Raw genomic sequence first — 15,911 nt, 5'->3', positions numbered from 1 at the left:
TGCCAGATAGAGTGCTTCTTCAGGCCCAGCCACACCCACTCTGGAAAAGAGGCTTCGTTCCTTATAGTCTTGAGAAGCTGCTGGTGTTCAAGCTGGTCCGTGACGCTCACCAGGTTAGAAGAATTAAGGAGGCAGTATCGCAGGGCTTCCATCCAGTTTCTTCTCTCCTTCACAAATCTCAGTTTCATCTTACTATCTGAAAATGCAAGAATATGATAGAGTATGGATGACTTCTTCAGCTGAAGCTATGGACAATGGAGAATACTCTCATGGCTCTCCCTGGTAATCACTGATGTGGTTTTGAGTATGATGGGGTCCTTTAAGTTTTGGGGAATTATGATTTTTAATACCCTTACATAGGACAGGAATATCACCAGTATCACAAAGAAAGCATGGCAGAAAATGGACTTTTTGTGCCAATTAAAAATCAGCTTTACAGAGCCATAAGTGAGTAGATTCTGACTGCCTCTTCAACTGTGCAGTTTTCTTTGGAGTCTGCCCACTCCTAAGGAAAGCTGCAGTATGAAGATGCAGAGAAGATCATTGGCTATCATTCTGTCCTCCCTTGCTGATTTGTACAATTTCACAGCAAAGAAGGGAGCAGGAATGATTGTTGATGACCTCATCAACCCAGGCTATCATCTGTTTCAGAAACTCCCCTCAGGAAGACACTTGTTGTCTATTAAACCCAGAAACATTCGGTATTTGAACAGCTTCTTTCCTAGGGCTGTCTTTTTGCCTGAATTCCTTGTTGTATATGCACTGTCTTAATGATACCTGTATGTAGTAGAATGCTTGTTTGTGTATGGGGAATGTTTTTGTATCACCAAGTACACCAGAGTAAGCCTGAAATGTACTTGGAGAATAAAGGGGATTCTGATTCTTATTCTATGATTTTGAAAAGCTTAGAGATGTCAGGGAGTGGTTTGCAACATCACTCAGCACCAAATTTCTTTAATTATTTTGCCCTGAGAATAGTTGAGAATATACAGAAGAGAAACTGGACCACAGAAGAAACGTAGCTGGCCGTGGTCTGAAAACCAATGCTCACAGTGTTACATGTTTTCCCCGGGTCCAGCTGGGTTTTTTCCAGATGCCCTGATTGATTGGCCTTTTTATATTTTCAGAATGTGTGCAGGATGGGCTGGCATCTTATCCATGGTGTGGTCCTGCCCTGAGCCCTGTACTTCTGAGAGGCTCTGCTTTGTTTTGAACCTCGGTCTAAGCTAACAACAACTGCACCCCTGTGCTCCAAGTAAACATCTTTACTGTTTTTAATCCTTTCAAAGAAATATAAAACCCAGACCATCTCACCACTCACTGAGCATCACCGAACAGTCTAACGCAAAGCGAAAGATTTACCTACATTGACACGGGTTTGAGCTGCTTGTCAGTGTGACTCCAGCTGGGGGTACGTATCCAGTGTTACAGGAGCAGATGTAGCTCCCAACAGTGTTGTTACATTGTGCATTTGGACCACAGATTGAGGTTTTGCCTGCACACTCATCAATATCTGTGGAAAACAAGGCAGTTCCTACAATCACTAAAAGGAACATTGAAATGTTTTCAATTTTTGCACCTCTAGACCCAGATGAGTCCTGGTTTTGTCCTGTCTAATATAGCCCATTTAAACATAAATGTTACTTTAAAATCTTTTGCAACTACAATTTGATTTGTTGAGTTGACCTAACAGCAAGGTTGCAGAATTAGCTGCTAACATTAATCCTATCATCTTCATCATTCTTTTTTTTAAATACAGAAGATTAGTATCCTACCTAATTAAAATGACAATCATCACTAAATATCAGCAATGAGTTTGTTTAAAAATAAGCAGTTCTTACCTTGACAAGGTTTTGATCTGCTGGTCAGAGTGACTCCAGCAGGGGGCGTGTATCCAGTGTTGCAGGAGCAGCTGTAGCTCCCAGCAGTGTTGGTACATCGTGCGTTGGGACCACAGATTGAGGGATTGACTGCACACTCATTGATATCTGTGGAAATTGAGGTTTTGCTCATGATTACTTTGTGGAAATATAATTTTTATATAGTTCTCTAACACTCTTAAGTTATTTTAATGCGTTTAATATTGTGCTTTTAATGTTCTCCTTACATCTGGCAGAGCTTTAATATACAGTACATCTAGAGAGCCCACAGAGCTGAAGGTGGAACCTGCTGGGGGTGTTCTTCATGCTGCCAGCATGAGATCTCTTGTTCATGCCCGTGTTTTGTATTATTTGTTTAGGCTCCTTAGCTAATTATTTTTTGTATCTAATCCTTCTATCCACTATGCATTAATTTAATTAGATAGAGTTTATAATACTTTCAGGATAGAGGATAGCAGCCAATTTTACTCTCACTTCAGCTTCCCTAACCTGCAAATATTTCTGGATAAAAATCCATATGTGAGCCTTTTGTCTACACCCACTTTCCACCTGTGCAACTCCCCCATAGTCGCTGCTCACTGTGCAGGGAGGTCTGAACCTCCTCTTCCAATGGACAAGAGGTTGGCCCTTAGACAAGGTTAAGCCAGGTTAAGTCAGTTCCTACTATGACCTAACACTAAATAATATATTTAATTCCTGGATGTAGGTATTCCTCTTGAAATAATATTAACTTCAGGCTTACATCTCCATATCAATTCCCAACTTGCTTCATTGCTTGGATTATGGGACAAATTGCTCACTAGAAGTTAGCAATATGAAAAGGGCTGTGTCTCTGTATTTACTGTAGATACCATTGTACAGCATGGAATATCTGCAGGGATATAGCTATTGTATTTCTTCATCTTTATTTTGTAGTCACTCTTTGGTCTAATCCTTGTAAAAGCTATAATTTGAAATGTGTCCCCAGTCTCTTGTAAACATATCATAGGCTCAATTGTCAACAGTTTTGGGAGTGCCAAAGTAAAGTTAAGTTTTGGAGACAGATGTCTTCTTACACTGATCTGGATAAAAACATGTCTAGCTCGCAACAGGTGCTCCTGTTTAATGATAGCTGTGGTCTTGGTCTTTCACAGCCTTAGTTCTTCTATGAGGTCTCCTAACAAATGCAGACTTTTGGCAGAAAATATAGGCCACTACAGTACCACTGATTGCAAGGCTAGAGCAGAAGAAACTCCCCAAAATGTTGGCAAATTGTGCATTTATGCCACAGGTTAAGTGGTTGTCATTATCGTAATTAAGCTTTGTCACTTCCCAGAATTTAATTGTCTCAGCTGTATACTGAAGTATGTGTTCACCATCTTTGGAAAATCAATTTGTTCTTTTCTATCTCAAATGTTGCATTTTTACACTTTGTAAGAAGAAATGTGGGTGGAGATTAGATGGGGTATGGGGGGATGTCTTAGAAGAACCACATTTCCCAGAAGGCATTGTGGAATAACCTGCTATCCTCAGTCACCTGACCAATTGAAGGAAGACAATTGGTTGGCTGACAGATAAAAACCAGTTAGCAGAGGCATCCTGTGCCTTTCAACCTCAGTTCTCTGGAGAGAGAGAACGGACTCTGATATGAGCTCCACTAGGGGGAGAAGAGAGTGTGTTTGTCTGTTTTCCCGAGACTCACCAATGAAACATCCCTGTTACAGCATCATAGCCCTGATACATCACAGAGAGCTTACAGCTTCTTGAAATCTAGCAAAATCTCTTTTTGAATTAGTTTAATTTCATTCAGTCTTTAATTAAAATATTTCTGGAGCTCACCATTGCAAAGAATTCAATTTATTTTTCCTATTTTAATATTTTTAAAATTCATTCAATACAAGCTGAAGACCCCATTAAAGTTTAGTGATTATAGAGTTTATTTTGAGATTAAATAATATTACTGTCAATGTTACTCATTGTGGTTTAAGAAAAAAAGTGGATTTGAATGTAGATTTATACATTTTTATTGGAATGACCTGATTGGAATGTCATGCTGTTTGAAAACAAAGGGCCTGTAAAGTCAATGGGATACTTTAGCATATTGAGCATATTAACAAATAAAGAATGTACCACTAATTTATTTCTGGGATAAGAGTTCTTACCTTGACAAGGGTTGGAGCTGTTTGTAACTGTGACTCCAGCAGGGAGCTTGTATCCAGTTTTACAGGAGCAGGTGTAGCTTCCAATGTTATTGATGCAATTTGCTTTTGGACCACATATTGAGGAAGAGACTTGACACTCATTAATGTCTGTGAAAAAAAAAGAAACTCATGGCCAAACCATTTTTAATCCTTGTGTTGTGCCTTTATCATGGTTTTTGGAAAACATATATTCTTACACTGTCATACCCATTCCCAATGAAGGGCTAGAGGACGTGGTAGAATTACCACAGCAACTGGCAGAGCATCAACAAGACTTGTCAGTCTGCCAGTTGCCATGACTACACATTTAGGCAGTAGATCTGTTTAACAAGTACGCAATGAACCTCCACACCAGTCTCACAAGGAACAGGCTATTTAAGATTTGCCTTTGGATTACTCTGTGCTCGGCTTAAGAGTTTATTCTGAACCTCCGAGTTTCAGTCTCTAGTGTTGCTTTGTTTATTTCCAGATTCTGAACTTGTTTCATTTTGTCAAGATTGCTCTTGTGCTTTGCTTGTGTTTTTGACTACGTCTTTGGATTGTTTTCCAGCCTGCTTTCCTCGCCTGCTTTTCAATTCTCTTCATGATTTTTACTCAAGCAGTGTCATTACGCGTGCGAACAGGTTTCTTAACACTTTAGTATTTCTCAAGTAGTTCATTTACTGTTTGTAAATGGGTTAGATGTCAATCCATGGGAAACACATTAAAACAGGTTTGTGATGTTAGTGGTCATCAGACAGCAGACATTTTGAGTAAACAAGATGATACAAGAATTTAAGATACAGTAGTGTGTCAAAACCACACTATTGCTATTCCTTTCCATCTTGCTCTGCTCTCCACCTCTCTAACCAATATCCCACACATTCCTACTCTCTCGACAATATGTCTGCAAACACTTTCACCAAATAACTCCTACAACTAGCAAAGATGAACGTATTTGAACTTGTTTGGGTCCAGCCAAACCTCAGTTGTGCTTGTCATTACCCAAACCTGAAACCAATGGAGGTCTCCACAATGTTTCCCTTGGGGGAATAAGCTGTTGCACTGGGTCACCTGACCAGTCGCAGGAAGGCAATTGGTCAGGTGACTGTATAAAAAGCAGGAAGCAGAGGCTTCCTGTGTCAGCCAGTCTGTGGAAGTGGATGTCTGAGGGGCAGTGGGCAGAACCCTGTGTACAGAGGGGAAGGACTGACTGAAGACTGAAGACTGAAGACTGAAGACTGAAGACTGAAGACTGAAGACTGAAGGAATTGTGAACATTTTGCGAATTAGAGATTTGTTTTGTCTTTTTGTGGTTGGTTTGTTTTGAGGCAAATAAGCAGTTTAGCTCCTCGACTGTAATAGTGAGGTACTTAAGTTCAGGTAGAAGCTTGAAGGAGGGTGATGTTCTTAATTTTTCCCCATACTCTGAGATAAAGAGTTTTTTAAAACCTAACAGCTGTGGTTGATTTGTCTTTTAGCTTGGCCTGCCTGTTTTAAAGATTGCTTTGTGTCATACCCAATGGCTTGTCACAATGGAGATGTGTTTGTGTAAAGAAGTACTGTATGTATGGGTTATCTTTAATGCTATTGATTATGTGCCCTTCTAATTTATCCATATGTGTCATCTGCCCTTAACAGATCATGTGACAGCAGGGGAATCTGCTATCAGGTGAGTATTTATTTATGTAGTCTCCATGACTCTATTGTCGCACAATTATATTCATCCTGACAGCTTCACAATTAATTCTGTCACTGGCCTCGGCATTGTGATCACATAACAGCTCTTACCTTGACAAGGGTTGGTGCTGCTGGTCAGAGTGACTCCAGCAGGGGGCGTGTATCCAGTGTCACAGGAGCAGCTGTAGCTCCCAGCAGTGTTGGTACATTGTGCGTTGGGACCACAGATTGAGGGATTGGCTGCACACTCATCAGTGTCTGCAAGGAGGGAAAGGCATCTATATATTCATTGCTTTCTCCTTTCACAAGGTTAGTGGAAATTTCAGGAGGTTTTTAAGTCACTAACAAATTCTTTTGCATTCTGTTATGTAAACAAATGTTTGATACAAAAAGTGGGTTTTGTATTATAAACCACAAAAAGGTCTGACTGAGACTGCACTTAGCATTGTGCTGCCTTAGACACAAACACATTTTCAGTGTCAGGCCAGTATTGTAACACTTCAGTGTAGGAGGTTAGCAAGTCACATATATATATATAGAACTTGGTATGTATATTAGATGAACAATGACAGGTTTCCTTCTTTCTGTAAAAATGTATAGCATATTAACAAATAAAGAATGTACCACTAATACTTTTGTTATTTTTGCTAGTACTGGCACACTGATAAGGGTTACATTTTGTATTATCACCATTGTGTTGTGGTTTTGAATAACATTTCTACAGTTTTACTGGTATGACTCGATTTCAATTTAAAGGCATTTGACAACCAACGACTTGTAAAGTCTGTGCGACAAATGTTGATGTCAAACCCATTTTATTTACCTTGACAGGGGTTCGAGCTGCTGGTCAGAGTGACTCCAGCAGGGAGCTTGTATCCAGTGTCACAGGAGCAGGTGTAACTTCCAGCAGTGTTGGTACATTGTGCTTTTGGACCACAGACTGAAGGATTGACTGCACACTCATCAGTGTCTGTGGAAAGTGAGATAGTCAGGGCCAAACCTTATTTTCTGTCTGTATTGTGCCTTTATCATAATTGTAGGAAAACCCATATTCTCATGCACTTAGGTTTCTTTACATTTTAGTATTTCTCAGTTTCATGTTTGGATTTTTGTTTGAAATTGGGTCAGATATCAATCATTGGAAAACACCCTAAAGCAGCTTTGTGATGCTGGAGGTCAGTAGAGGTCAGACGTTTTGAATAAACAAGGTGATACAAAAACTACTGTATATGTAGGTTTAAGATACAGTAGTGTGCCAATACCACACTATGGCTTTCCCTCTCCAGCTTGCTCTGCTCTCCACCCTCTCTAACCCTTAGCTCACACACTCCTACTCTGCTGCCAATAAGTCTGCAAACTCCTTCTCCTAATAACTCCTACTACTAACAGAGAGGGACATGGGACATGGGACAAACATTTGAACACCAGGTCCCTCCAGCCTGAACAGGTCCACCCAGTCCCAGATGTGCTTGCCCCACCCAGTCCCAGGTCTGTAACACTGACAACACAAGGAGCTCACACTTTTAGGTAGTCAACACATTTGATAGAGCTGTGTCTGTATAAGGAAGTATGGGTTTTTGATTATGTACCCACTTGATTTATCTATATACATCAGCTGCCAGTAATAGGTTATGTGATGACAGTGGAGGACTTAGCTATCGGGTGAGTGTGAATTTATTTTAGCAGTCTCTGTGACTCCATTGTCACACTTACTGTATATTCATCCTTTCACCTTCACAATTACTTCTGTCACTGGCCACGGCACTGCATTTGCATTAAAACGGTTCGTACCTTGACAGGTGTTTGTTTTATTTGTCAATGTGGCTCCAGCAGGGGGCATGTATCCAGTGTTACAGGAGCAGCTGTAGCCTCCATGACTCCATTGTCGCACAATTATATTCATCCTGACACCTTCACAATTAATTATGTCACTGGCCTCTGCATTGTGATCATAAAACAGCTCTCACCTTGACAAGGTTTTGAGCTGCTGGTCAGAGTGACTCCAGCAGGGGGCGTGTATCCAGTGTCACAGGAGCAGCTGTAGCTCCCAGCAGTGTTGGTACATTGTGCGTTTGGGCCACAGATTGAGGGATTGGCTGCACACTCGTCAGTGTCTGCAAGGAGCAAACCGCATCTACTGCATAAATTCATTGCTTTCTCCTTGCACACAGTCAACTGAAATTTCAGGAAGAAGTAAAAAACATATAATTTCTGCATTTTATTATGTGCTTAATGTGCTCAATGAAAAAACGATTACAAATTTTCCTGAAAGCAATTCTGGTGAAATTAAATGAAAACAAGAGAAGTTAATATACACTTGACTTACTTTTAAATCCATCCATCTTTTAAATAAGTTTTACTCCCTCCACACATCAGTCTCTTTTCAGTTTCATTGAATAAAAGAAAATGTTTTGTTCTACTGACGAACTGTTACCTTGACAGGGGTTTGAGCTGCTTGTTAGTGCTCCTCCAGCAGGGGGTGTATATCCAGTGTCACAGGAGCAGCTGTAGCTCCCAACAGTGTTGGTACATTGTGCGTTTGAACCACAGATTGAAGGGTTGACTGCGCACTCATCAATATCTGTGTAAAATCAAAATTATAGTTGAAATCAAACTTCTAGTTCTTTATGCAGTTTAACTGCTTTTGTTAGTATAGATTTTGGGAGATGACCATAGCACAAATTCTCATGTTTCTTGTGAACCCCAAAGAACAGCCTTTTATACTTCATTATGATTTAATTACAAAATTGGTATATGGTTACAAGTAACAGCCCATTTCTACTGACACTCCTCTCATGGAATGACTCATTATTACGCCAAGACATTCTGTTGTCACTCCACACACAGTGCAGGCCCAGTGCCAGGCTGGGCCCCTGAATGGGGCTAATTAATCATGCGTTGTATCTGTCAGTACATATGGAATATTTTGAAGGGAGAGTTTGAACAATATTATGCAGCTTTGGGTGGCATGATGACACAGTTGTTAACTTTGCTGCCTTGCTGCACTGGGGCCCTGGGTTCAATTCTGGACTTCAATAGTATCATTTCTGGGTTCAATAGTTTCTGTCTTGAGTTTGTATATTCTCCCTGTGTTTGTGTTTGGTTTCCTTTCATTTACTGACAGTTTAATTCCCTTCTGGGAAAATTGACTTTGGTGTGCGTGTGTGTATTTGTGTCTGTGTGTGCATTATGATAGACTGGTGTCCTATCCAGGGTGTATATTGCCTTGTGCCTGTTGTTTGCTGGGATAGGCTCCAGCTCTGTGACCCTGTATTGCACATAGTGGTAAGAAAATGTATGAGTGGGTGGATGGAAGTCCAACTGTGTTTTGGAAGAAAGCAAATCTCAGCCTGTATTGGCTGAAAAAGTGGCTCTGGTGTCGTTGTGTGCAGAGCTCTGGATGAGTTGGGCCCTCTTTGTCCTCAGAGAACATTGCAGTACCATGCCAGGCTTTCTTCTAAACATGAGGCTCGAAAGACCTAGTACAAAAGAGTCTTTATCCACCAAATCATCTGTACACAAACAAGGTCTTACTCTAAACCAATCCAAGATTATACACAATCTACTGTAAATTAGTCTTATCTAAAAATATGGCTCTTAACTCTCCTCCAATTAACTAACTAAACAGTGCACCTCATATGAGCCTATATACCACTTTGGTCATTTTCAATAAGCACAGGTAAATAAACCTTATCACTCTTTTCTGCAAACAGTTAGCAATACGTTCTCGGCCAGCAGTGCAGTCGACTTGCTTACACTCACTAGGAAAAAAGGTGGACAACCGCCAGATTCAGTTCCAAAGTCAAACAACCTTTGATCTTTAGGTTACAGTAACCTACAACAACTATAACAACAACTACAGCCTAAAGACTTCCTTTGTTGCCCGACTCCTCTCTCCAGTTGAGCAAATAAATTCAATACTTTTTTGTTTTGCATGAAAGTCTTGTGCTAAAATTTACGTTTGTTACATCTGAAATGTAATTTACATTAAAACAATGGCTGCCTACCTTCTGTAGTATTCAAAGTATCCGTCTAAATTTCTAGACATTTTGCGGCCCATCCTATGCTCCTAGTTGTTTTTACAGTTATTTATGTCAACCATTATAAAGAAATTATTAAACATGCAAAGGTAAAACAATAAAAAAGGTCTTGCTTTCTCTTAAACCAACAATGCATTGATTTCAACAGGGCTTGGCATCTTTGATCTGTTTCATTAGTTACTGATTACCAGCGAACGCAATGACATATATTCTATGAAAACAATCCTTACCTTGACAGGGGTTTGTGCTGTTGGTCAGAGTGACTCCAGCAGGGGGCGTGTATCCAGTGTCACAGGAGCAGCTGTAGCTCCCAGCAGTGTTGGTACATTGTGCGTTTGGACCACAGATTGTTGGAAACAGTTGACACTCATCAATGTCTGTGAAGAATCATAATCAACATTAATTTTGTGCTTTACTTAGGTGTGGAGTAAAGATTTCCTAGAATATCTGATGACATGAAAATCCCAGGATGTATTGTTACTCAAGGAAACAAATGGCTTAAAATAAAAACTTATTGCAACTCAGACTTAAAGGGAAGATTCTTGACAGTTGACATATACAGTAGTATAAAAGATGAATCTATAAACATTCTTAAGAAATTCATCCTTAACGCTTTTCAACTCAGTACACTGACGCGCGGACCCAAAACTCACTGAAGAAGACCACAGGTTTAACTGAATCCGTTCAGCTGTTCTCTGTCACACTAGACAGGCTTCCACATCATAGATATGGAAGAAAGAAATATTACTTCCAGCTCATCATAACAGTTGCAATTTATGATGTAACTCTTTATCAAGAGCTGTCAGGCATTTGTTTACACTTGGAAGTATGGGTTTTTGATTATGTACCCACCTGATTTATCTATATACATCAGCTGCCAGTAATAGGTTATGTGACGACAGTGGAGGACTTAGCTATCGGGTGAGTGTGAATTTATTTTAGCAGTCTCTGTGACTCCATTGTCACACTTACTGTATATTCATCCTTTCACCTTCACAATTACTTCTGTCACTGGCCACGGCACTGCATTTGCATTAAAACGGTTCGTACCTTGACAGGTGTTTGTTTTATTTGTCAATGTGGCTCCAGCAGGGGGCATGTATCCAGTGTCACAGGAGCAGCTGTAGCCTCCATGACTCCATTGTCACACAATTATATTCATCCTGACACCTTCACTGGCCTCTGCATTGTGATCACAAAACAGCTCTTACCTTGACAAGGTTTTGAGCTGCTGGTCAGAGTGACTCCAGCAGGGAGCTTGTATCCAGTGTCACAGGAGCAGGTGTAACTCCCAGCAATGTTGGTACATTGTGCATTTGGGCCACAGACTGAGGAATTATCTGCACACTCATCAATGTCTGTGAATCCAATAATCCAAGTATTCAATATAAATCTTTGTCCATTTAAACATTTCTGTTATACTCACCTGTGGGGTAATGGATTGGTACAGTTTCTTTTTTTCATGAAAACCCTAACATTTGTCCTGATCACTTTTAATCCCAAGCCATGCGTAATAGCACATCATAGTCAGATACAGACCTCATCCCACACATTGTGTGGTGGAATATTTGATAATTGCAGCTTTATTGATGTGAACCTTCTTCCATGAGGTGGTGACAACTCGTCTAAAATGAACCATGTCTGAATCCAGAATCCCAATTTAGATTTCACTCTATTTCATACAACAGGCTTTGTTTGTAAGGCTTCTCACCAGAAATTCATTTTCTCCAAATAAGGAGGCTGCTTTGAACCAAAATGGTTGCTGAGAAATAGTTTTGATGTAAAGAATATTTGTTTTCAATTTTCACATTATTACAGATTTTCACCAAGGATAATAGGTTATAAGGTGAAGCACAATCAGACCAGATACAAGATACAAGATGCATGAAATCTGAAAGCACAGAATAAAATGTCCTGAAAGTGTAAATATGAGGAGTGTATATACTATATACAGTATACAGTATAAGGCAGCCAGAACTCCTATATTAATGGAACAAGTAATAGGTTTATTCCATGCTGAAAAGAGAAAGAAGAAAACACAACTTTTCGGCCGTGAAGCCTTCTTCAGGTGTGAGCTCCCACCTGCCGAAACGTTGTGTTTTCTTTCTTTTCTTTTCAGCATGGAATAAACCTATTATTTCTTCCTTTGCAGCCTACACATGCTGAGGCAGCTACCCACCTAAACTACTTGTATATTAGTTTTTTACACTGTTTTTTATGAAAGTTAACCATTAGAAAGAAGTAATTAAACATGCAGACGTTCCCATCTAGTGTCCAGGTGTGTTCAGACTCTGCTTTGTCCTACTGTGATACCAATGTATTGAGCCTAGGCCCTCATTATGACATTGAAACACAAGCCATTTAAGACACAGATTCGACTATAACAATACAGCCCATTCTGATTGCAGAAAAATCATTTAACATTTTACATTACATTTTACATTAGTAATTTTCATATTTGCTTAATTTCAAATTACACTTTATTTAACGATTGTGCTTACAAACATAGTTTCAGATATTTTTAATAGTTGTGATCAAGAATAATGTGAAATAGGGAGATCTGTCTAAAACATATACTCACTCTTTTCTTCATAAGATTAAGGACAATAAGACTTATACAAGAGCACAGTTCTTACCTTGACATGGATTTGTGATGTTTGTCAGGGTGACTTCAGCAGGCTGTGTGTATCCAGTGTTACAGGAGCAGTTGTAGCTCCCAACTGTGTTGGTACATTGTGCATGCGGACCACAGATTAAGAACTTTTTACACTCATCAATGTCTGAAGACAATCAAAGGCATTATTGTAATTAAAACTTGGCTCCTTTCATGAACTTTAACTGAACAAATGGTCAAACGGTGATCTCTTCTTGTAGTTGAAAATGGCAGGCATGTCCTGCTCTTTACTTCTGATACATTCTGGATTCGTCCAATGGTGTTAATAAATCTCAGGATCATGGTCATACTCATTAGGTAAGAGAGTATAATTATAATACAGAAACTCACTAAGTCTTAGAGAATGGATTTCAGGCTGTTAGACAATCTGCATCATATCAACTTTGAGGGCCTGCTTTGAGATGCTATAACTATAATCATCTAGAGCATTCAGTGGCTTAGATAGTATTCATATTTGCACATTTGTAACATTTGTTTTCTGCTTGGGAAACTTAGCTCAGAGTCTGGCTTGCTTGGGAAACACAATGTACAACAGCAATTATTAGACATGTGTGTTTCATGCTTCAGATTATCATTGGCTTAGAAAAAAATTAACTCTTCCTTGTTCCTGTTATGTTTTGGCTTTTCTTGACATTCAATTAGGCGTACAATTAAGTAAAGTTTAAGTATGTAAATGATTCATTCCCTTCTGAAAAGTGAAATTGTGTGTACTGTATGTGTGCGTGTATATGTATGGGAGGGTTAAACTCAGTGACTCACCTGTACAGGGATTTGATGCACTGGCCACAAAGTATGCATCAAGACGTTCATATCCACCATCGCAGGTACACTTATAATTCTCATCAGTGTCTTCACATTGTGCTTTTGGACCACAGATTGTGTGGACAATTTCACATACATTACATTCTGCAGAAATCCAATATTTCACCAATTTTAGTTTTAAACATTGGCTTAAGAGCAGCAAATTGTAGGCGCTAATTGATAATTAAATTAGGGGAGATTTAATCTCTATAAGTACTCGACTGCTTGTTAGAGGGTGAGGAGTTAGTGAAAAAGTACTGTAAGAGAGACGAGAACAGGGAAGACCTCAGGGTGGAAGGAGTCTTTTCAGTCTTCTCTGGAAGAGGAACAACCCAGAGAGCTATTGTAGGGTCCTGGGTGGGGAGCCGAAAAAGAATCAGCTCTGAGGTTTGTACACACACATTAATATAAAGTCACGTGGATTAGTACAACTTCCCAGGTGTACTAGGATTAATACCAGAGGATTAACAGTACGTCACCATCTGCACAGTCTGCATCACATGTAATGTCTGAACTGTACTTCCATCCATTCATTTTCTTACTACTATATCCAATACAGGGTCCTAGAAGAATCAGAGCCTGTCCTGGCAAGCAACTGGCACAAGGCAGAGTATATCCTGGATGGGATGCCAGTCCATCACAAGAGACACACAGTCACAAATACATGTACATTTTTCCCAGAAGCCAATTGACCTCCCATGTCTTTGGACCATGGGAGGAAACCAGAGAATCTGGTGGACAGCCGCACCAACACGAGGAGAACATACTGACAGCATGCAGATAGCTCCCCAGGAACTGAACCCAGGGGCCCAGCACTGCAAAGTGTCACTGTGCTTCCCACTTCAACTCATCTGTTGGCCTGAAATACGTTTGAAATAAGCTGAATTGTTCTAATCAAGCAAATTACCTGCCTTGGACATCTGAGACACAGAGGTACGACCATTTATATAGTAATGGTATTACTGAATTATTGATATTAGATAATGGTGTAAATTAGCAGTTCATTAATGCTGCCACTTATTACCCATCTAAAGCAAAGCAGCTACATTAAGTTTACATTTTCAATGTTGTTTTATTGCTTGTCACTGAATATGAAGTGAACAGATATTTATAAAAGTTTTTACCAAGACACGGGTTGTTTACACTTGTCAAGTTGACTCTATATGGAGAGATGAATCCAGTGTTGCAGGAGCAGCTGTAATTGTCCGGATTGAGATAGCACACTGCATCAGGCCCGCATGCCACAAAGTTGTTTTCGCAGTCTGCCGTGCCTTTAAAAAAACCATCACCACAGCTCAAATCAGCTGGAACTGCAGGCCTTTGATGAAGGCTTAATTGATTTCACTGCTGAGATATTACTCTAAGATATGCAAAATATAACATCTTTCATCCAGAGATGCAGAGAATGGGCTAAAGTCCTGTAAAATACACTGCCAATGCCCCCTTTCTAAAAGTACTGCATTCTTAACTGTGACCAGACATCACAAGAGTGACAGATATCCAAAGAGACAAGAGACTGTCTTGTGGCTCTGTATTTCCTACCCTGGAGTAAGCATACACCCTGTACAGTGACATGACATTAAGACTCTCATTTAATAAATAACAATATTGTGTTTTGGGCAGGGTACTGTAGGTGCCTTTACTGAACACCGTCAGCTTTCCCTAATGGCAGAGCCAGCAATCTAAACTGGGGGAGACACAGTCAGTGAGCAGTTAAGTCTCCATGTCAGGAAAACATTGCTCATGACTGGATGACAATTTGCTTGGAATCAAGACATTATAAAATCTCGGTCTACAGTATTTTTAATAATAGCATATTCCTCCAATTTGATTTTAACTATAGCTATTAAAGAGGTCATTTAATCTTCATTGCATTGGAACTTACTTCTACATGGATTTAAAGCATTTGTCAGGAAGATTCCATAAGGAGGGAAGTACCCAGAAGCACAGGAGCACGTGTAACTCCCAAGAGTGTTGGTACATTGTGATTGTGGACCACAGACTGAGGGGTTACTTGCACACTCATCGATGTCTGTAAAGAAAGAAGCTCATTGTAACCACCAATTTATCTGTTCTAAATTCATTTTTGCTTCATAGAAATGGCAAGGTCAGCAATCAAAATCTACAAATCTACTATCCTTTTTGCAGAGATTACATGCTTTGGGATCAGGGCCACTGTTACTTGTTCTTTTATAGGCTACAGCTCTGAGTAGTTTCTGATCTTAAAATGGGGTGCACCCTTAACAACTGCAGATAGCACTGGGGCAATATAACAGGCATCCAATTGTCAGACAACTCTGTAAAAGTAATGTCTGTCCCCAAGACTCCAAAGATTGTTCCAGCCTCCCATATTGAGAAAGCTCTTGGCACTGCAAGGAGGGGTGTCTGAGAGATGGCGAATCAAATATCACATATGCTACATGTGTAAGCCAATACAACAACATAAACATGTACATAATCTTCAGTAATATACTTCAGCTTCTAGCTGTGAAGGTGCTGTCTGGACTGAAAACAGGAAAGGGAGTAGGAGACTATGGTAATTATGCCTTTGTTACTGTATGTAGAATTAGGAAAGCGCAGAATCTGGAATATAAATATATTTCAATTGGATTATTTGGCGGATATGAGACTTGTGCATTTTTATCTGAGGAAATATTGACCTCTGCGCTGAATGATT

This window comes from Lepisosteus oculatus, chromosome 3 (genome assembly GCF_040954835.1).
Source record: "Lepisosteus oculatus isolate fLepOcu1 chromosome 3, fLepOcu1.hap2, whole genome shotgun sequence".
In the NCBI taxonomy this organism is placed as follows: Eukaryota; Metazoa; Chordata; class Actinopteri; order Semionotiformes; family Lepisosteidae; genus Lepisosteus; species Lepisosteus oculatus.
This window is presented reverse-complemented; position numbering follows the sequence as displayed.